This window comes from Ascaphus truei, unplaced genomic scaffold, assembly GCF_040206685.1.
Source record: "Ascaphus truei isolate aAscTru1 unplaced genomic scaffold, aAscTru1.hap1 HAP1_SCAFFOLD_436, whole genome shotgun sequence".
NCBI classification, from domain to species: Eukaryota; Metazoa; Chordata; class Amphibia; order Anura; family Ascaphidae; genus Ascaphus; species Ascaphus truei.
Window position 1 is genome coordinate 250,289 of NW_027456767.1, and position 23,536 is coordinate 273,824.

Consider the following 23,536-nt stretch of genomic DNA (forward strand, 5'->3'; position numbering starts at 1 on the left):
GAAACAGACTGCAACAAACAGCCTGTTTAGAGCAGATAGTCACCATCCTACACATACCATTTTCAACAATCCTACGGGTCAATTCCTTCAACTGCGGAGAAACTGTTCTACTACTAGTGAATTTATGAAACAGTCAAGGGATATGACCAATAGATTCCTGGACCATGGATACAGTAGGGGTCTTTTAAAGAGGGCTTACCAAAGAGCAGCAGCTACTCCAAGACATATACTGTTGACCAAGAGCCAAAGACAACTTACTAATGGTGACAACACCATTAGATTCATTGGGACATTCAACAATCAGTGGTCAGCCATAAAAAAAACATTTTTAAGAGACACTGGCATCTATTGATGCAAGGCGATGACTTTAAATAGGTTCTTAGATCAACTCCTACAATGACATGTAGGAGGGCGAAGAATTTGAAGGACAGGCTTGTTCATAGTCACTATCAGAAGCCACGTGTAAAAACCTGGCTGGAAGACCACATACCTCGGGGGTCTTACCCTTGTTGTAGATGTAAGGCCTGTGCTTATACCTCAGTCACAAAACATTTCACTGACTTGAACAAAACAAGAATTTACCCTATAAAGGAATATATTAACTGTTTGACTACAGGAGTAATATATCTTATATCATGTAAATGCGGCAAACAATACGTCGGTAAGATGCACAGACCATTGAAAGTAAGGATACTTGAACCCTTTGGTTCTGTGAGAAACCGCATTGATACTCCTGTATAAAGACATGTTATTAACAAACATGATGGCAAGGCCGGATGCCTACATTTTTGTGGGATTGAACATGTTCCACGGGTACCAAGGATGGGAGATTGGGACAGGCTGTTGATGCAGAGAGAATGTAGATGGATTTACACCCTAGGGACTCTAAGCCCCAATGGATTGAATGAAGGGTATATGTATAACTCATTCCTCTAAGATATTGATATAACACTCTAGGGAGTTATTACTCTACCTATACCTTAATAGTAAAGAGGTCCCTATTATATTATACTATATATATGTTTGTAGACATGATTTCTTTAAAGTATATGTCACATATACTAGTCTATAGAGTTGGCATTTTAGGGTTGTGGGGATCCAGGGATACAGTGAGTGGGATAACACTCACCGAACCCGTTTTGACTAGTAGAGGTGGACCCATTTAAAGTTCACTCACTCCTACACCTTCCTATCACTATTGAACACATTTAACACAAATCCCTATAAAATGGGAATTCTCTCTATAATACTAACACTATTGGATTTTTATTTTATATTATATTTTATTTTAATATTTACATATACTTTTCGATGTATTACTTTTAGATTATATCACTTTATCACATTACAACACTCGGCATATAGACCTCGATACCATGGGCTAAAGCATGAGGGTCCCATACACACACTTTATATACACACAGGTTGTGTGATCCCTTCCTTTGTGTTCTCCCGTGAGAAAATATGTCAGTTAATGTTTTTTAGATCTAATTATGAAGCTGGCCTAGCCTGAATGGGTGGCACAGCAGATGACCGGGGGGCACAGCAGATGACCGGGGGGCTCAGCCTCCCCGAACCGGATTGGTCGCAAGAGCAGCCGGGGAAGGGGTATTAGGCATAAAACCGGCAGCCAGGAGGGAGGTGCGGCCTCTTGCTCCTGGCTTGCCACAGATGGTGTAGCGTCCCTCTCCTCTCCTGCAAGGTTAAGGTACGACCCAGGCTACCCCCCTCCCGTATTGCCACGCTTTTCGAATTGGTGCGCGAGGGGGGGGGGGGGGGACGGGATTCAGTGAGGAGAGGGACTCCATGGTGCCCCCCGTCCTCCATCTGCAGCGTGCGGGCGCGATCCTATCCCGTGCAGCGGTTTATCGGCTTCTAGTGCGGCGGTCCGGGGGCTGCGCGTGGCCTGCTCGGGATGCAGAGGTACAGCTGCTTCCCCTTCCCCCAGTGCCAACGCGGTGCTGCTGCACAGGCACTTAGGTGCTCCGAGCGTTTGGGCTCTGGTCTGTCCGCCCCCATCCGGGCCGGAGTGCCGGGGGGAGCGATCAGCTGGGGAAGGAGGAGAGGCACCGGAACTGGGGGGAAAGCACAGGAGGCGGGCCACTTCTCACCCCCACACCATTGGCGGGGAGGAGGCAGAGCGGGTAGACGGGGGAATCACCCAGTGCGGGAGGCGAGTGCGCGGGTCTCTCGTGTGGCGCTGCTCCTGGCGATAGGGCCAGCACCAGGGGGGAGAATGGGCAGGGGAACAGGACACTGGCAGGCGAGACATGCCGGGGGGAGTTTAAGGACATGCATAAGGGTCTGCTTTCCTGCACCCCAGGTTTAATTTGTGTATATGTGCATAGGTTATGGGTGTATATAGGTAGGTATGTATGTATTGGGTATATGGGGTAGAGGTGAGTGGGTACGCTTATGTGCACAGATATATAGGTGTGGGATATAGGGGCATATATATGTATAAGTTGCGTGTATATATAGATATGTATATGTGGGCGGGTATGTATGTGGATATAGATATGGTTATGTAGGAGGTTGGTGTGGGTACATGAGTGTATGTATAGGTGAGTATATGTGGATATAAGGGGCATGGGTTGCGCATATATAGGCTTGGACAGGGTGGTATATGCGGACAGAGGTATGTATACGGGGCGGGCATGCATAGGGAGGGGCGTAGGCAAGGTGGGATATACAGATACAGGGTTACACACGCTCTGCCTTAAATCGGGGGGACTATCACAGGCGGGACCCTGGAGGCAGGGATCCTATTGGGGGATTGGTCAGGGGTTGCTTTCGGGCACGGTGGAGTGGCTCCGACTGGCCGTGTGTAAGGATGGCCGGGTAAGGGAGGTTAAATCCAGGGGTGACTTGGTTGTCTCCATGCACTCAGGCAAGGGGTTGGGATGGGGTTCGGCCCTCAACATATCTCATTGCTCCCAGATATATTTTCCACCAGAAAAAATAAGTTGATATGCAGGGGTAACATGTAATTTTGTTATTACAGCAGTCGCACAGTAAGGCCAGCGCATAGGCAAAGCACAGCGCTATCGGGAATGTCATTACAGGCCAGTACGATGCAGCTCTTGGCAGAAGCACAGGACCACTACGAGGGGCGGTTGCACCAGCAATTGTGGGCACTGACGCAGGGATCCGGGAGCAACCAAGCAGGGTCAAGCAGCAGGGAAAGCGCTCAAGCGGGTTCGGAGGCTATGTGTGCCGAGGCATGGCCGTCATCAAGTGACGTAAGGCGGTCCTAGCGGACGGAAGGTGGCGGTTGGTCAACAACAAAAAAAAAAGTGTGCGTATATTTATGTATATAGAATATTTATGTATATAGATATATATGTGTATGTATGAGTATGGGAATGAGATCCAACACGGACGGAAGATCCCACCGCCGGGCGCGGGGATAGCGGTGTGGATCTGGCCGCGAGCTGAATGACAGACGGCCATGGGAGGGGCGAAGGGCGCCCAAGGAGGATTAGCGGAGCACGTGGGGCCAACAGCGGGCACGTGCGGGGGCGGGGAGCTGGAGCCCCGGATGGCGGACTTACGATTAGAAAATGATGAATCCTGTGGGGGGTTTCTTTCAACCTTGTTTTCTCTTACAGGAAAGGCGGGAGCGGTCGGGACACTGTCGACCTCGCTTTGCGGCGCTGGTATGTTGTCCACGGCTCGTAAGCAGACGGGGCGCCCCGTCGAGCCTGCAAATAAAACTCGGAGGGGCAAGGACTTCGAGGTTGGTCCCGACAGGTGGTTCACATCGCCGGCGGGGAACGGGACACCAAAGGGTAAGCGTAAGAGAACTACGCATTTAGGGGGGGCTGCCTTGCCAGGCATTAGCGGTTCCCCGATACCGGACAGTTTGGTAGCGGGGGCGGCGGGCAATGCCAAGGCGAGATTGATCAGCGTAATGGAAAAGGGCGTTCAGGCGGCGTTACTTGCGGCAGGCATAGGCAAGACAAGCGAGGCACAAGGAGGAACAGCAGCAGGGGGGACCCCAGAGCAGGAAGCACGTCAGCAAGGATTACACAGGAGCAGGCTTCAGTGGGGGAGGAAGGCGCTAGTGGGGGGCGTGAGCAGCGCAGGACCAGCAGTTACTCAGGTTGCAGCAGCAGGGAACGGGAGTAACGGCAGCAGCTAGCGCAGTAGGAGGAGCAGCGGAAGGGACGGTGATCGTGGTGCCAGTAGCGGCATCAGGGTCAAAGAGGGTGGGGGATGCGGGATATCGGGATTCGTACACAGCGGTCACCCGATCACTGGGCGCGCATCTGTCAAACGAGGTGAAGGAAAGAATTTGGGCGAGGGACTATGTTGAGTTACTGACGTTGCTTCCCGGGTACAATGACGCGGTAGCGAAATCCGAGAACAAAGGAGAGGCCAAGAAGAACGATATAGAAAGACGGTTGTACCCACGCACTTTCAGTAACTAGGTGCACGCGTTTGGGATATTGGCGGGCGTGGCGGGCGAAAAGGAGCTGCAATTATGCTCCACGTTGTTCAAATACCAGGACATAATCAGGAAGGCGTTCCAAAAATACGGGGGATTGGGATGGTGGATATACGACGTAGAATTCAGGCAAAGTATGCAGGAGAGTGGTTACGTGGGACCGTAAGGATGTTGACTTATATTTAGAACACATTTCGGGGGGAGGAGGTTCATCCTCTCGTGGGGCAGGCTCTCAGGGGGACATGTTCAGTAACAATCCACAGGAGGGTTCGGAATGGTTCGCGCGGCCGGCAGGAGGGGCGCGCGCAGTTGTTAAACAGTCGGGCATATGCTGGGGATTTAATGAGTCAAAATGCAGATTCCTCAACTGTCATTTCCAACACACCTGCGCCAGGGTTCGGGTGCCAGCACCCCAAGACAAAATGTTACAAGAAGGACAGTAAGGGGTTTAAGGGAACAGGACAGCAGGATGGCGTGAACGACAATTTCGGTAGAGACAATGGCGCCTTGGCGGGAAAGACACCCAATAAAAGGGCAGCCGAGTTATGGCAGAAGGGTTCAGGGAGGCAGCGAGCAAGGGTATGGCGGTACGGGCCTGATTAAAGGGGGGGTCAAGACCGCAATTTTATAGAAGGGTTCAGAACAACTCTTGGGTGAAGTCATAAAAATCTTGAACCTCAATGAACATAATCTCAAACTAACCCATGAGGTTAATAAAGAATCTTTACATTTCCTTGATTTGACAATTACAAAAGGCCTTGATGGGAGAATAAATATGTCTATTATCTTTAGGAAACAGACTGCAACAAACAGCCTGCTTAGAGCGGATAGTCACCATCCTACACATACCATTTTCAACATTCCTACGGGTCAATTCCTTCAACTGCGGAGAAACTGTTCTACTACTAGTGAATTTATGAAACAGTCAAGGGATATGACCAATAGATTCCTGGACCAGGGATACAGTAGGGGTCTTTTAAAGAGGGCTTACCAAAGAGCAGCAGCTACTCCAAGACATATACTGTTGACCAAGGGCCAAAGACAACTTACTAATGGTGACAACACCATTAGATTCATTGGGACATTCAACAATCAGTGGTCAGCCATAAAAAAAACATTTTTAAGAGACACTGGCATCTATTGATGCAAGGCGATGACTTTAAACAGGTTCTTAGATCAACTCCTACAATGACATGTAGGAGGGCGAAGAATTTGAAGGACAGGCTTGTTCATAGTCACTATCAGAAGCCACGTGTAAAAACCTGGCTGGAAGACCGCATACCTCGGGGGTCTTACCCTTGTTGTAGATGTAAGGCCTGTGCTTATACCTCAGTCACAAAACATTTCACATACTTGAACAAAACAAGAATCTACCCTATAAAGGAATATATTAACTGTTTGACTACAGGAGTAATATATCTTATATCATGTAAATGCGGCAAACAATACGTCGGTAAGACGCACAGACCATTGAAAGTAAGGATACTTGAACCCTTTGGTTCTGTGAGAAACCGCATTGATACTCCTGTATAAAGACATGTTATTAACAAACATGATGGCAAGGCCGGATGCCTACATTTTTGTGGGATTGAACATGTTCCACGGGTACCAAGGATGGGAGATTGGGACAGGCTGTTGATGCAGAGAGAATGTAGATGGATTTACACCCTAGTTACTCTAAGCCCCAATGGATTGAATGAAGGGTATATGTATAACTCATTCCTCTAAGATATTGATATAACACTCTAGGGAGTTATTACTCTACCTATACCTTAATAGTAAAGAGGTCCCTATTATATTATACTATATATATGTTTGTATCATGATTTCTTTAAAGTATATGTCACATATACTAGTCTATAGAGTTGGCATTTTAGGGTTGTGGGGATCCAGGGATACAGTGAGTGGGATAACACTCACCGGACCCGTTTTGACTATTAGAGGTGGACCCATTTAAATTTCACTCACTCCTACACCTTCCTATCACTATTGAACACATTTAACACAAATCACTATAAAATGGGAGTTCTCTCTATAATACTAACACTATTGGATTTTTATTTTATATTATATTTTATTTTGATATTTACATATACTTTTTGATGTATTACTTTTAGATTATATCACTTTATCACATTACAACACTCGGCATATAGACCTCGATACCATGGGCTAAAGCATGAGGGTCCCATACACACACTTTATATACACACAGGTTGTGTGATCCCTTCCTTTGTGTTCTCCCGTGAGAAAATATGTCAGTTAATGTTTTTTAGATGTAATTATGAAGCTGGCCTAGCCTGAATGGGTGGCACAGCAGATGACCGGGGGGCACAGCAGATGACCGGGGGGCTCAGCCTCCCCGAACCGGATTGGTCGCAAGAGCAGCCGGGGAAGGGGTATTAGGCATAAAACCGGCAGCCAGGAGGGAGGTGCGGCCTCTTGCTCCTGGCTTGCCACAGATGGTGTAGCGTCCCTCTCCTCTCCTGCAAGGTTAAGGTACGACCCAGGCTACCCCCCTCCCGTATTGCCACGCTTTTCGAATTGGTGCGCGAGGGGGGGGGGGGGGGGGGACGGGATTCAGGGAGGAGAGGGACTCCATGGTGCCCCCCGTCCTCCATCTGCAGCGTGCGGGCGCGATCCTATCCCGTGCAGCGGTTTATCGGCTTCTAGTGCGGCGGTCCGGGGGCTGCGCGTGGCCTGCTCGGGATGCAGAGGTACAGCTGCTTCCCCTTCCCCCAGTGCCAACGCGGTGCTGCTGCACAGGCACTTAGGTGCTCCGAGCGTTTGGGCTCTGGTCTGTCCGCCCCCATCCGGGCCGGAGTGCCGGGGGGAGCGATCAGCTGGGGAAGGAGGAGAGGCACCGGAACTGGGGGGAAAGCACAGGAGGCGGGCCACTTCTCACCCCCACACCATTGGCGGGGAGGAGGCAGAGCGGGTAGACGGGGGAATCACCCAGTGCGGGAGGCGAGTGTGCGGGTCTCTCGTGTGGCGCTGCTCCTGGCGATAGGGCCAGCACCAGGGGGGAGAATGGGCAGGGGAACAGGACACTGGCAGGCGAGACATGCCGGGGGGAGTTTAAGGACATGCATAAGGGTCTGCTTTCCTGCACCCCAGGTTTAATTTGTGTATATGTGCATAGGTTATGGGTGTATATAGGTAGGTAGGTATGTATGTATTGGGTATATGGGGTAGAGGTGAGTGGGTACGCTTATGTGCACAGATATATAGGTGTGGGATATAGGGGCATATATATGTATAAGTTGCGTGTATATATAGATATGTATATGTGGGCGGGTATGTATGTGGATATAGATATGGTTATGTAGGAGGTTGGTGTGGGTACATGAGTGTATGTATAGGTGAGTATATGTGGATATAAGGGGCATGGGTTGCGCATATATAGGCTTGGACAGGGTGGTATATGCGGACAGAGGTATGTATATGTTTGTATCATGATTTCTTTAAAGTATATGTCACATATACTAGTCTATAGAGTTGGCATTTTAGGGTTGTGGGGATCCAGGGATACAGTGAGTGGGATAACACTCACCGGACCCGTTTTGACTATTAGAGGTGGACCCATTTAAATTTCACTCACTCCTACACCTTCCTATCACTATTGAACACATTTAACACAAATCACTATAAAATGGGAGTTCTCTCTATAATACTAACACTATTGGATTTTTATTTTATATTATATTTTATTTTGATATTTACATATACTTTTCGATGTATTACTTTTAGATTATATCACTTTATCACATTACAACACTCGGCATATAGACCTCGATACCATGGGCTAAAGCATGAGGGTCCCATACACACACTTTATATACACACAGGTTGTGTGATCCCTTCCTTTGTGTTCTCCCGTGAGAAAATATGTCAGTTAATGTTTTTTAGATCTAATTATGAAGCTGGCCTAGCCTGAATGGGTGGCACAGCAGATGACCGGGGGGCACAGCAGATGACCGGGGGGCACAGCAGATGACCGGGGGGCTCATCCTCCCCGAACCGGATTGGTCGCAAGAGCAGCCGGGGAAGGGGTATTAGGCATAAAACCGGCAGCCAGGAGGGAGGTGCGGCCTCTTGCTCCTGGCTTGCCACAGATGGTGTAGCGTCCCTCTCCTCTCCTGCAAGGTTAAGGTACGACCCAGGCAACCCCCCTCCCGTATTGCCACGCTTTTCGAATTGGTGCGCGAGGGGGGGGGGGGGGATTCAGGGAGGAGAGGGACTCCGTGGTGCCCCCCGTCCTCCATCTGCAGCGTGCGGGCGCGATCCTATCCCATGCAGCGGTTTATCGGCTTCTAGTGCGGCGGTCGGGGGGGCTGCGCGTGGCCTGCTCGGGATGCAGAGGTACAGCTGCTTCCCCTTCCTGCAGTGCCAACGCGGTGCTGCTGCACAGGCACTTAGGTGCTCCGAGCGTTTGGGCTCTGGTCTGTCCGCCCCCATCCGGGCCGGAGTGCCGGGGGGAGCGATCAGCTGGGGAAGGAGGAGAGGCACCGGAACTGGGGGGAAAGCACAGGAGGCGGGCCACTTCTCACCCCCACACCATTGGCGGGGAGGAGGCAAAGCGGGTAGACGGGGGAATCACCCAGTGCGGGAGGCGGGTGTGCGGGTCTCCAAGGGGGGAGAATGGGCAGGGGAACAGGACACTGGCAGGCGAGACATGCCGGGGGAGTTTAAGGACATGCATAAGGGTCTGCTTTCCTGCACCCCAGGGTTAATTTGTGTATATGTGCATAGGTTATGGGTGTATATAGGTAGGTAGGTATGTATGTATTGGGTATATGGGGTAGAGGTGAGTGGGTACGCTTATGTGCACAGATATATAGGTGTGGGATATAGGGGCATATATGTGTATAAGTTGCGTGTATATATAGATATGTATATGTGGGCGGGTATGTATGTGGATATAGATATGGTTATGTAGGAGGTTGGTGTGGGTACATGAGTGTATGTATAGGTGAGTATATGTGGATAGAAGGGGCATGGGTTGCGCATATATAGGCTTGGACAGGGCGGTATATGCGGACAGAGGTATGTATACGGGGCGGGCATGCATAGGGAGGGGCGTAGGCAAGGTGGGATATACAGATACGGGGTTACACACGCTCTGCCTTAAATCGGGGGGACTATCACAGGCGGGACCCTGGAGGCAGGGATCCTATTGGGGGATTGGTCAGGGGTTGCTTTCGGGCACGGTGGAGTGGCTCCGACTGGCCGTGGGTTAGGATGGCCGGGTAAGGGAGGTTAAATCCAGGGGTGACTTGGTTGTCTCCATGCACTCAGGCAAGGGGTCGGGAACGGGTTCGGCCCTCAACATAGCTCATTGCTCCCAGATATATTATCCACACAAAAAAATAAGTTGATATACAGGGGTAACATGTAATTTTGTTATTACAGCAGTCGCACAGTAAGGCCAGCGCATAGGCAAAGCACAGCGCTATCGGGAATGTCATTACAGGCCAGTACGATGCGGCTCTTGGCAGAAGCACAGGACCACTACGAGGGGTGGTTGCACCAGCAATTGTGGGCACTGACGCAGGGATCCGGGAGCAACCAAACAGGGTCAAGCAGCAGGGAAAGCGCTCAAGCGGGTTCCGAGGCATGGCCGTCATCAAGTGACGTAAGGCGGTCCTTGCGGACGGAAGGTGGCGGTTGGTCAACAACAAAAAAAAAAGTGTGCGTATATTTATGTATATAGAATATTTATGTATATAGATATATATGTGTATGTATGAGCATGGGAATGAGGTCCAACACGGACGGAAGATCCCACCGCCGGGCGCGGGGATAGCGGTGTGGATCTGGCTGCGAGCTGAATGACAGACGGCCATGGGAGGGGCGAAGGGCGCCCAAGGAGGATTAGCGGAGCACGTGGGGCCAACAGCGGGCACGTGCGGGGGCGGGGAGCTGGAGCCCCGGATGGCGGACTTACGATTAGAAAATGATGAATCCTGTGGGGGGTTTCTTTCAACCTTGTTTTCTCTTACAGGAAAGGCGGGAGCGGTCGGGACACTGTCGACCTCGCTTTGCGGCGCTGGTACGTTGTCCACAGCTCATAAGCAGACGGGGCGCCCCGTCGAGCCTGCAAATAAAACTCGGAGGGGCAAGGACTTCGAGGTTGGTCCCGACAGGTGGTTCACATCGCCGGCGGGGACCGGGACACCAAAGGGTAAGCGTAAGAGAACTACGCATTTAGGGGGGGCTGCCTTGCCAGGCATCAGCGGTTCCCTGATACCGGACAGTTTGGTAGCGGGGGCGGCGGGCAATGCCGAGGCGAGATTGATCAGCGTAATGGAAAAGGGCGTTCAGGCGGCGTTACTTGCGGCAGGCATAGGCAAGACAAGCGAGGCACAAGGAGGAACAGCAGCAGGGGGGACCCCGGAGCAGGAAGCACGTCAGCAAGGATTACACAGGAGCAGGCTTCAGTGGGGGAGGAAGGCGCTAGTGGGGGGCGCGAGCAGCGCAGGACCAGCAGTTACTCAGGTTGCAGCAGCAGGGAATGGGAGTAACGGCAGCAGCTAGCGCAGTAGGAGGAGCAGCGGAAGGGACGGTGATCGTGGTGCCAGTAGCGGCATCAGGGTCAAAGAGGGTGGGGGATGCGGGATATGGGGATTCGTACACAGCAGTCACCCGATCCCTGGGCGCGCATCTGTCAAACGAGGTGAAGGAAAGAATTTGGGCGAGGGACTATGTTGAGTTACTGACGTTGCTTCCCGGATACAATGACGCGGTAGCGAAATCCGAGAAGAAAGGGGAGGCCAAGAAGAACGATATAGAAAGACGGTTGTACCCACGCACTTTCGGTAACTAGGTGCAGGCGTTTGGGATATTGGCGGGCGTGGCGGGCGAAAAGGAGCTGCAATTATGCTCCACGTTGTTCAAATACCAGGACATAATCAGGAAGGCGTTCCAAAAATACGGGGGGTTGGGATGGTGGACATACGACGTAGAATTCAGGCAAAGTATGCAGGAGAGTGGTTACGTGGGACCGTAAGGATGTTGACTTATATTTAGAACACATTTCGGGGGGAGGAGGTTCATCCTCTCGTGGGGCAGGCTCTCAGGGGGACATGTTCAGTAACAATCCACAGGAGGGTTCGGAATGGTTCGCTCGGCCGGCAGGAAGGGGGCGCGCAGTTGGTAAACAGTCGGGCATATGCTGGGGATTTAATGAGTCAAAATGCAGATTCCTCAACTGTCATTTCCAACACACCTGCGCCAGGGTTCGGGTGCCAGCACCCCAAGTCAAAATGTTACAAGAAGGACAGTAAGGGGTTTAAGGGAACAGGACAGCAGGATGGCGTGAACGACAATTTCGGTAGAGACAATGGCGCCTTGGCGGGAAAGACACCCAATAAAAGGGCAGCCGAGTTATGGCAGAAGGGTTCAGGGAGGCAGCGAGCGAGGGTATGGCGGTACGGGCCTGATTTAAGGGGGGGTTAAACAGGTCCGTTGGTTGCGACAGTTGGGGGAGGGGATAGGTGCTTGTCCTGCCAGAGGGGGCTCGGGGCTGGTAAAGCAGGTTGAAGCGAGTGGGCAGGTCAACGGGACGTACTTCCGGGTGCCCCCTCTTGCATTACCCAGCACCGAGCAGTTTCTGGCGCGGAAGGGCAGCACGCTATCTCCAGTTATTATTATGTTTATTATTAATAAACAAAGCCGCAGCCATTGTACCTCCAAACTGTGTCCTCTCGTTATTTGTATGTTACATGTAAATAACACTAGGAGAGGGGGGGAGCTCGCGCCTCCCTGGTCATACAAAATATAGACATGGCTGGGGCGCATGCGCGACATCAAGGAGCATGGCTGCATAACCCATTAGCTCTGTGCCCCGCTCAGATAATAATTGATTAAAAAAAACTTTCAAACTGACTTTCCCCGCGTCAAAACATAACAAGTTAGAGCCAAAGACACAGAGATGTCAAAAAAGACCACCAAAACCCCCAAGAAGAAGGGATTGCCAGAGTACTTTGGTGGAGGAAGAACCAGCAGGGCGGCCCTCGCAATGGCGCCCACCTCCCGCACAGGCTCAGAATCGGAGGATGAAGGAGAGGGAGACAAAAGAAATGATCAGGGTTTACTACCGGTGAGGCGCTGCGACTTTGAACGCCTATACACGGATTTAAAAACACTCCTGCAAGCGGAGATTAAAGAACTCCGCAAAGAAGTTGAGAGCCTGGGAACAAGAACGAGTGATCTGGAGGGGAGAGATGACTCTAACACAAAATCAATACAAAAAAATACAAAGAAAGCGACGGATCGAGGTGGACTTCCGGTGACGTCACTGATAATGGCAGCTTAAGGGAAAGGCGCCCGAGCCCTCCACCAGTATAACCCCTAATAAAATAATAAAAACCGCATAAAAACCTCCATACCGGGCTAAACATCAAGCAGAGTACCTCCGGCAGCAAAGTACAAGCCGCGCGGCGATCAGAAGAGACCCGTTCCGGCGCTCCGGAGCGCAGTATAGGAGACCGCGTGAGTCCCTGCTTCCAGCCGCAGACACGTGTCCCCCCCCCTCCGCAACCCTCCGCAACCCGCACAAGCCTGAGAGAGGCTACGGAGAAGAGCCACCTTGCCTTGGAGAGCCCCGAGGAGTTGGCGGTGCCCAGGAGCGAGCCCCCCCCCCCCTGCAGAGATCGCGGGAGGCCACGAGGGGAGCCCCCCCTGACTTATAAAAAGTGCCCCCCACCAGGACAGAGGGGCAATAAACATAAGTTAATACCCCAACACAGAGACCTGCCGAGGGGGAAAGAGAGCACTAAAAAGAGGCATAGGCCACAACGGGGGGGTGAGGGAGGAGGAAGTGGCCATTTTGAGAGGGCCCCACGTGGAGGCCACTACATAGCACAGGGGTGCCAGAAAAACACTAGGGCAGTACCAGCCAGGAGCAAGGATGTCGAAGCAGCAAAAAAAAAAACCCTGTGCAAAGTGTTTCCACATATTTTGCCCCGACAAAGCGCCAGGGAGACCAGGAGGAGGAGAGCCAAGATGGCGCCGACACCAGCGTGGCAAGCGCACCCGCCCGCGAGCAACCGATACCGGAGCATATTAACGCAAGCCACCTAATCACGAAGGACTTCCTCGAAGAATATATGACCCAGATGTTCACCAAACTGAGGAAAGGTGTGAACGAGGACTTTAACAGCGCGATCAACAAATTAAAGCAGGACTTAAATGAAGTCTCCCAGCGAACAGGGTCCCTGGAAGGCAGAGTGGAGGAAGTCGAGGCGGTGCAATCCTCAGCTGAGGATGAAATTAACAGGCTCAATCATGAAATCGCACTGCTGAAAGATGGTCTTGAAGACCAAGAAAATCGGGACCGGCGCCAGAACCTTCGGTTCCGAAACATACCCGAAACAGTCCCGACGGAAGCCCTCACAACCTACCTGCAGGACCTCTTCCAGCAATTGGACCCAGGACTGAAAAAAGAGGAAATGGAGCTGGATCGAGCCCATAGAGCGCTGGGCCCAAGACGAGAGGACCCCAAGAGGCGCAGAGACGTGATTGCACGTTTCCATTCGTACAACACCAAAGAAAAAATCCTGACCAAAAGCAGAGAGATGAATCAAATCTCATTCCAAGGGGAACAGATCCAGATCTATAGCGATCTCTCAAGAACAACTATCCTCCGTCGCAAAGAATTAAAGCCGCTGACACAACACCTACAAGATCACAATGTGCGCTATAGATGGGGCTTTCCAGTTAAGCTCAGCGTTCTAGCTAAGGGCAAGTTCCACACCATCTCCCACATCGAGGAAGCTGCCAGATTCCTGCGACTCCCTACCCTGAAAGGACAGAGACAAGAGGAAGAAGAAGAAGACGCCAACCTGCAAAGACGCCAGCGCAGATCCAGATCTTCGGAACGCCTAGCCCAGCAGAGATCCTCCAAAGCACAAGAGCCTTAAAGACCCAACAAAGTGCCCCCCTGCTCCGCTCCACATAGTTATGCAACACCATACGAGACGACCCCTCCCCACACTGCCTCCCCCCCCCGCCTGAGCTCTGCTTACTTGTCCAGTCTACATAGGGTCTCAGAAGAACCCCCCATGCCTCCCTCCCCCCCCTACCTCCCACCTCCCCCCACCTACACGAGCACCTACAAAGAAAACCACCTAACCCCCCTGGTGCCCGTCCGCCTGCACGCCCCCCCCCCCCCCGCGAGTGTAAACACAGGCGAGAGACTCCCCGGTTCCCCAACTTGCCTGAAGGAGGTGGGAGGGTTCGGGGGGGCGGAGCCACGGGGGGACCGGGCGGAACCCAGCCACCGTCGCCCGAACAGTCTGGTAATGTAAAAAACAGAAAGAACTATGCAAGGAAAGGGACAGAAGCTAACAGGCTTCAGATAACTTGTGCATAGGTGTCGTCGTCCCCCCGCCCCCCATCCTAGACTTAGGGGAATTCCAAATGTTTACCTTCAGAGCCTCCCCCCCCTCTTCCCCCCGCCCCCTCCTACCCCCCCTCTTAGGGTCTAAGATTAGCTCCTTCCACACACCAGAAGGCTCGAGAGCACCAAAGCCAAAGGTTAAAAAATCCGACTACCATATCTCCCCCCCCCCTCCACCAACCCTTCATACCCTTACCCCAGTCCTTCCCCATCCATATATGAAGCGTAGAACCAAGGGGCCACAAAGTCGTTAAAAAGCAATTGTCAATGGAGACCTGTCTTGCAAATGTTAAGAAGAAAATGTCTCAAAATGCACCCCTCCCCCCCCTCCCCATGCCTCCCCCCCCTCCCTATGCCCCCCCATACCTCCCACCTCCCCACACCCCCCTCCTCCTCACACCCCCCCTGCTCATCACACCCCCCCCTTGCCCTTCCCCCCCCCCCTCTACCCCCCCTCCTCCACACCCTAATTCCAAACTATGCTCAAGGCCAGGCCAGGACGCAGAAAAAGCAATTTTGACTTAGGAAGCGAAGAACTGATAGGCCATAACGTTGTCCTCAGGCAAATGTTAATAGAGAAATGTTGTATAACGCTCAGGATGAAAGGATTTCAAAATGCACCCCCCCTCCTCATTCCTCCCCCCCTCCTCCACCCCCCCTCACGTTTCCCCTTTCCCCCCCCTCCTCCCCCCCTTCCTTTTCCCCCCTTCCCCCCCCCACCACCTCCCCCCCCTTCCCCACCCGAATACTCAACTACGTTAAAGGCCGGGACGCAGAAAAGTAATTTTGACCTAGGAAATGTAGAACCGATAAGCCATAACGTTCCTACCAAGAAAATGTTAATGGAGAAATGTTGTACAAAGCTCAGGATGTAAATGTGTCAAATTGCACCCCCCCCCCCCCCCCACCCTCGCCCCCCACCATTCCCCCCTCCTCCCAATCCCCCCTCCTCCTCCCTACCCCAATAGTAAATCATGATAAAGGTTGGGATACAGAAAAGTTGTTAACCAGCAAATGTCAAGAGAAAAACTGTATTACAAATGCTTTATAATTGTAAGGATGAAAATGTATCTTTGAGGTTTACCCTCCCCCTGCCCGTCCCTCCCTCCCTCCCTCCCCCCCCTACCCCCTCTCCCCCCCCACCTCCCCACCCCTCCCCCCTCCACCTCTCCTCTTTCCCAACGTGAAAGTGGACCCAAGCACCTAAGTATACATGCCCAATCTGCTTAAGCTTCAAAAGAACGCTAAGACTTACACCCCCACCCCCCCAAAACCCGGTCAATGCAAAGATAGGCCCCACAACACATCTGAGAATAGGAAAGCCCCCCCCGCCACTAAACTGACATGAGAGGTTTTTCTCCTAGTGCAGGGAGGGTCTCGGGCCCTACACCCTGCTCCGCGACAAGCTCACCGTCCTGGAAGTCCCCCCAGGGGTATTCCACCCCGCTACCTTTCTCACCCGAGTGACAAAGGCTATTTTCTTTGGGCCATACAATGGCTCTCCTACCCCCCCCCTTACCTAGTGTGTCTATACTACCCCCCTCCCCCTTCCCCCACGCTGGCGCCCCCTCCGCACTCCCCCCTACCAGGTGCCCGGACCTAGGCCCGATCCCTCAGCACAGAGCTCCTGAAGTGGGAAGAACAAGAGCTCCAGAGCCTAGAGCTCTGAAAACACCCCCAAAAACATAATGGCTTCTATCAAACTAATCTCGATTAATGTCAAAGGCCTTAACTCAGTAAAAAAGAGGAAACTAGTCTTTATGGAACTTAAAAAATCTAAGGGCGATATTGTTCTTATCCAAGAGACCCACTTTAACTCCCTGACACCCCCTAACACATTTAAAAGTGTATTCCCCCAGGCATTTTATGCTTCCTCCGCAAGCAAAAAAAGAGGAGTAGCCATCCTCATTAGAACTGCGGTCCCCTTTGTGTTAACTAAGTCTCGTGCAGATCCTGAGGGGCGATCCCTGATAATCCAGGGTACCCTAGCAGGTTCGCCAATCACAATAGTCAATGTTTATGCACCCAATGACAAACAAATCCCCTTCTTAAAAAACCCTCTCGAATCACTAGAACAGCAGTCCCTCTCCTCCCTGATATTAGGAGGGGACTTCAATATGGTGGCCTCACACGTACAGGACAAATCAAACCCCACCTCCGCTCACCTATCTCCCACCCCCTCCCCCCACCACCCAAGGTCAAAAACAAGCCAAGAAATTTCGAGAGCTTATCCAGAACTACTCACTAGTGGACATATGGAGGGCTCAGCACCAGGGTCAGAAGGATTATACCTTCTTCTCCACCCCTCATCAGTCCTACTCGAGGATTGATTATTTCCTGGGTACAAGTAACATCTTCCAGGCATCTTCCCAGTCCAACATAGGTCCGATCACATGGTCCGATCACGCCCCGATCGACCTCATACTAACCCTACCCTTTGTGAAAAACAACCAATATAAGTGGAAGTTAAATGATTCTATGCTGAACTGCCCCGACACGGAGATATCCATACGACAAAAATTCTCCATGTTCTTCCAAATCAATGCAGGCTCTGTCTCAACCCCAGCTATGCTCTGGGAGGCCCACAAAGCCACCATCAGAGGAGACCTAATCTCTATTGCCTCATACAAAAAAAAACAGAAACGTAAGCTCCAAAAGGATCTCTCAGATAAAATCCTCCAACTAGAGCAACAACATAAAACTTCATTATCAAAAAAGATACTAAAACAACTAAATTTAACTAGAGCTGCCCTTAAAGAAACACAACTCGAAGAAGTCGAAAAAGCACTAAGGTGGTCAAAACAAAAATATTTTGACAAGGGCAATAAAGCAGATAAGCTCCTAGCCTCCAAGCTCAGGGGCGCTAGAGTTAAATCCCAGATAGCTCGTATCCAGACTAAAAATGGGCAAGTCTCATACATAGAGAAGGAGATAACGCAGGAATTTGCGAGTTTTTACTCAGACCTATATAACCTCCACCCCCCGGAACAAGACACGGTCAGCCTCAACACAATATCACAATACCTAGAGCAATGTAACCTCCCGTCCCTCTCCCCAGAAGAAGTAGAGACCCTGAATAAAAATATAACCCACGAGGAACTATCCCAAGCTATAAGCTCCCTCAAGATAGCCAAAACCCCGGGCCCCGACGGCTTTTCGAACGCATATTACAAAATGTTCATGCCAATCCTCTCCCCTTATCTACTAGAAATGTATAACTCCTTCCTACAGGGGGAACCAATACCCACCACTATCACAGCAGCAAATCTCGCCATCATTTATAAAGAGGGTAGGGACCCGCTCCTCTGTGGAAATTATAGGCCCATCTCCCTGTTAAACACTGATCTCAAAATCTACAGTAAGATCCTGGCAAACAGGCTAAACCCAATTCTCCCTAGACTCATTCATGTGGATCAAGTAGGATTCGTGTCGGGAAGACAGGCCTCCGACAATACCCGCAAAATTGTGGCTATAATCGACCACGTGCATCTCACTGGTTCCAAAGCAATGATTCTGAGTCTGGACGCCGAAAAGGCGTTCGACAGAATCAAGTGGGCCTTCCTGGACCAAACCATGTTGAGGTTTGGCTTCTCCGGCCCATTTCTAGAAGGGGTGAGAGCCCTCTACCAAAATCCTACAGCATATGTTAAATTATCAGGCGGCTTCTCAGACCCAATAAAAATTAGAAACAGGACCAGACAAGGCTGCCCGCTCGCTCCCCTGTTATTCGCTTTAACTATAGAGCCCCTAGCAGCCACTATCAGGGAAGAAATCAGTATCAAGGGCATCCAAATCGCAGATAGAGAACATAAAATTTCGTTGTTTGCCGACGATGTGATTCTGACTCTCGCTGACCCCCACACATCCCTCCCCAACCTTCAAAGGCTCCTAACCCAATTCGGATCAGTATCTGACTATAAAGTGAACATGGATAAGTCAGAGGCCCTGAACATTTCCCTCCCCCCCCCCAGATGTGGAAACTCATTCAAGCCAACTATAATTATAAGTGGAGTTCCACCTATATTAAATATCTGGGGGTCAAAATTTCTAACTCCTACAGCACCCTATATCAATATAACTACCCCCCTCTATTTGGCCAGATTAAAAAAGACCTAGAAGCCTGGAAAAAACACCAAATTTCATGGTTTGGGAGAATAGTCGCAGTAAAAATGAACATCCTTCCAAGACTGTTGTATAACTTCCAAACACTCCCAGTCCTAGTACCACAAGCCACATTAAAAAACATGCAGTCACTTATTCTCCAATTTATCTGGAATGACAAAAGGCCCAGGGTTCCCCGATCAGTAATGCTCTCCTCAAGAGCGAGAGGAGGTGTGGGGGTCCCCAACATAGCTAAGTACTACATCGCAGCACAACTGAAGCAGGCTGTAGTTTGGAATTGCGACCCGGCCTCAGCTTCCTGGCTCGAAATAGAGTCACATTACGCCCGCCCCCTCTCCTTCCAAGTGGCACTATGGACCACTGGCAGAGCGGGGCCAAGCCGGCGAGGTTCAGCTTGGGGGCAATGAGATGCACGTGGGATGTTTGGCTTAAAAGCAAAGGGAAGTATGGTCTGGTAGCATCCCCTTCCCAGCTCACCCCAATCTTGGGGAACCCCAAATTCCCGCCAGGGTGTTCCCCAAGTCAATTCGACCAATTTCAGAGTCTCAACATTAGGATGGTGGCCGATCTACTGCAGAAGGATGAGATTGCTACTTACCAGGCGCTACAGGATAAATGCGAGACCCAAGGCTTCCACTTGTTTAAGTACCTACAAGTCCGCCACTTCCTACTGTCGCTATCTCCAACTTCCAAATTCCCCCCGATAACCAGATTTGAATCCTTATGCACCAAAAATAACTATCAAAAAGGTCTAATCTCCGAAATATACAAAGGAATGGAGCCATCCTCCACCCCACGAGCCACCGTTATATGGAAAAATGGTCGGAGGAACTAGGCCTTCCAATAGACCAAGAAGACTGGGAGGATATCTGGGAGCAAGCTTCTAAAACATCAATTTGCACAACAATAAAAGAAAATATCTATAAAATCTTATTTCAGTGGTATCTGACTCCGGCAAGACTGAGCCAGATCTACCCCGGCACACTAGACCTGTGCTGGCGGGGATGTGGTCAAAAGGGTGACATGGCCCACATTTGGTGGTCATGTCCGGAGATCCAGAGGTACTGGACCATGATTCAGACGCTTATCCACGAGGTCACGGGACTTCCCATCCTCCTAGATCCACTGTCCCTGGTGCTGAACAAACCCATAGACGACCTTCCACCGCCAATGTCCAGGCTAATCTCGGCCATACTTACAGCGGCTAGATGTTCCCTAGCAGCCACCTGGAAGCAGATCAAAGCCCCCTCGAGAACAACAGTACTCAGGAGAATTAATGAAGTAATGACAATGGAGAAACTGACGGCTATGCTCTAAAAAAAGATGCCCCAGTTCTGGAACACTTGGGACCCCTGGGTAGAAAGATAAAATCCAAAAAGGGCCTCGCTCCGATGTCACTGGGGCCCCTCCCCCCCCTGCACCCAGGGGGGGGATGAGGAGACGCCAGCGTTCCCCCCTCCCCCCCTCCAGACCCCTCCCACCATCCCCCCTCCCTGTTTGTCTCCCCCCCCCTCCCCCCTCTTCACCCTCCCCCTTTCTCCCCCCCCGTAGGAAACAGGAAAATGTTATTGGTCACTGTAAGATTGTATCATAGCAAAGTGTCATGGGCTCATGACACTCCTGAATGTAATGTAACTTTTGAACGTGTCCAATAAAAAAATTGTTACAAAAAAAAAGAAAGCGATGGATCTTCAGCTCCAGATAAATGAGCTCCTCGAGCAGCAGGAGGATGCGGAGAACCGCGACCGCCGCAATAATATCCGCCTCAGAGGGGTACCAGAAACCGTTGGGGACTGTGAGGACTTTGTGTCACGTTGGCTGGAGCACCTCTGCCCGGATAACCCCAAGGACCGGCTAAAGATGGACAGATGCCACAGAGCGCTGAGATCAAGACCGCAGCAAAATGAAAAGCCCAGAGACATAATCGTGCGGCTACATTACTACAGCACGAGAGAAGCGGTGCTGAAAAAGGCCAGGAATGCCACAAACATGGATTTTGAAGCCACCAAGGTGATGGTCTTCCAGGACCTAACCCCGTCCACATTAGCAAGACGGAGAAGTCTCTGGCCTATCACTAAAATACTGAGAGATAAGGCCATAAGATACCGGTGGACCTTTCCGTTCGGACTGTTGGTGGTCTGAAACGGGCGGCCGATTTCCATGAGGACCCCGGAAGAAGGAGCAATAAACAAAGCCGCCTGAGAGAAAATCCCGCTAGCCCAGATGTTGAGGAAACAGACCCGGGTCCCTCGTAGATGATGGTAGGGAGCCCGGCCAGAGAAGGAGCCGACCAAGGCTGAAGTAAAACACAACAGTGTTAATACCTATCTAAGACGCTTGGGAAAGTTATAAAGTTATAACGGTTTAAAAGTTGTATTTCTGTTGGATGCTAACCTAGGATGCAAAATCTAAAGAACTATAATATCCCCCAAACAGCTAAAGAGGAGAGAATTGCCTTACCTATACCCCAACGAGAAGCGTAGATACCTGCAACAGACTTGCCTCACTCACCTCGTGGTAGTGGCATGGCGTCCAAGATGGCGGAGACAATCTAACCAGGGTGGCAAGCAGATCCCGGAAGGGCAGTTTGAGAGGGAAGAACAGCTCGAGCGGGAAGAACTGCCGAAGCTGCGCCCGCAGAGGTGAGCCACCCAATCCAAAATGGTGGAGACAGGACATACGTCACCGGAAGGAGCTGATTACACAGCGGCCATCTTGGTTGAGGCGGAAGGTGCTGGAGGCAACCGCAGGTGATGTCATCACAGGGCACCCGGATGTTGCAGTGACAACAAGGAGCCGATATGGAGAAGGGAGCGCAACACAGAGGAGCCCTCGAGGAGAAACCAGGCAGTACACGGCAAGCATCGGACGACGCATGCAGAAGAGGAGCCGAAATTGCATCGCATGGTTCAAGCGGCGGAGATTACACACGGAAGAATGGCGGGTGACAGCGAAGAAAGGGGCTCTATGACAGAACCTAGACTGCAGCGCAAGCATGGACCCCCCTCAGTCGGCCTGGTTATAAACGTAATCGCGGGAAAAATGGCCGCTAAAATTTTTTTTTTTCATTTATTTATTTTTTTTTAATTTTTTTTATTTTTTATTTTTAAGAAAATGGTGATAATCATCTTTATTTCATGTATGCTAATATCACTGAATACCTATAATGTTATGCACTCATTTATTAGGAAGAGTTATATTCTTAACAGCTGTAGCATGGTGAGCCAAATAAACTTAAAATCATTTTAGTTGTAATTATTTGTAATGCACTTCTTTCTCAAATTTCTAATGCTATTAAAAACATAGGAACATGCTGCAAATGTCACCACTGATACAAACATCTTAACATCTTGGGCCCAGATTCACTGAGCTCTGTTAGCCTATTTAAAATGACATTAACTTAAGCCAATGCCCCTTAAAGCAAATAATGTGACATTACCAAGTTTTACCCTCATAACAAACATGCCATAATTTTTTCCAACCGTTATTTAAAAAAAATATGAAAATTAACCTATATGAGAGATACATTGAATATTTTTTAGATACTTGAATTTGCATATTTATCATGTATCCCAGGTGTGTTCACCATGTGGAGTATACGTTAATGTATTTGGAAGTATGTAAGTCAATGGGCACTGATATAAATTGGTCCTCCCAACACCGCCAGAGAAAGACACATTTAAGTTTCTGGATGGGAGTAATGGCAGGACTTAAATCACGTTATTTGAAGATAAAACGGCTTATCCTGACATGACATGATATTCACCTTAATCTACCTCGCTCAGTTACGGCCCTTATTTGTTTTATTTCCATGCGATTAACTCCGTGAATGAGGTTTTATCTCGGGCAAAATAACAGCTGTTCCTAGCTTATGTAACATCACTTTATTTTCCCTGACTTAACACAAGTTAGTGAATTTAGGCCTTAATTATTTTTTTTCACAAGAATACAAGAAGCAACATATGTATTGAAGCTTGACAAAAAGTATTTTAAGTAAATAGTGTACGGTGTATTGACAATTCAGAAATGTCGATGCTTGGCTTAATTTGTGTGCACAGGTTGTAGAAAGACATCAATGCAAATTAAATAAATCTCTCAAAAGCAATTTACTGGCCAGTTACATAAGTTTATAATATATAATTTGTTACAATGTTTGTTTATTTGCTCAATCACAGAAAGAAAATGATAGCAGTGTAATGAGCTTAGCTCTCATGAGATCACTTTGTACATGGTGGAATACCACAGGATGTTTTGTTTGGATGAAGCCCAACAGTACTCCATTTCTAACAGCTTTTAAATAACACTTTTCGTCTTACCAGATCAAAGGGAGCCAAAAACCAGTTACACTTATAATAATCTCACACTAGAAAGGACTGTTTCTTTGTTGGATAGTGGACGTTTACAAGTCAACTGTATTAATGCACTCTGCTCTGACTAGGGTGACAGGATCCAATCAATTTGAACAAAGTCCAGGCACACAGCTTGGGCAATTAGCAACTGCCATGAATCTATAACCTATGACCTTTGCCTCCTTCTTGATCATCATCTCTTGCTCAGATAAA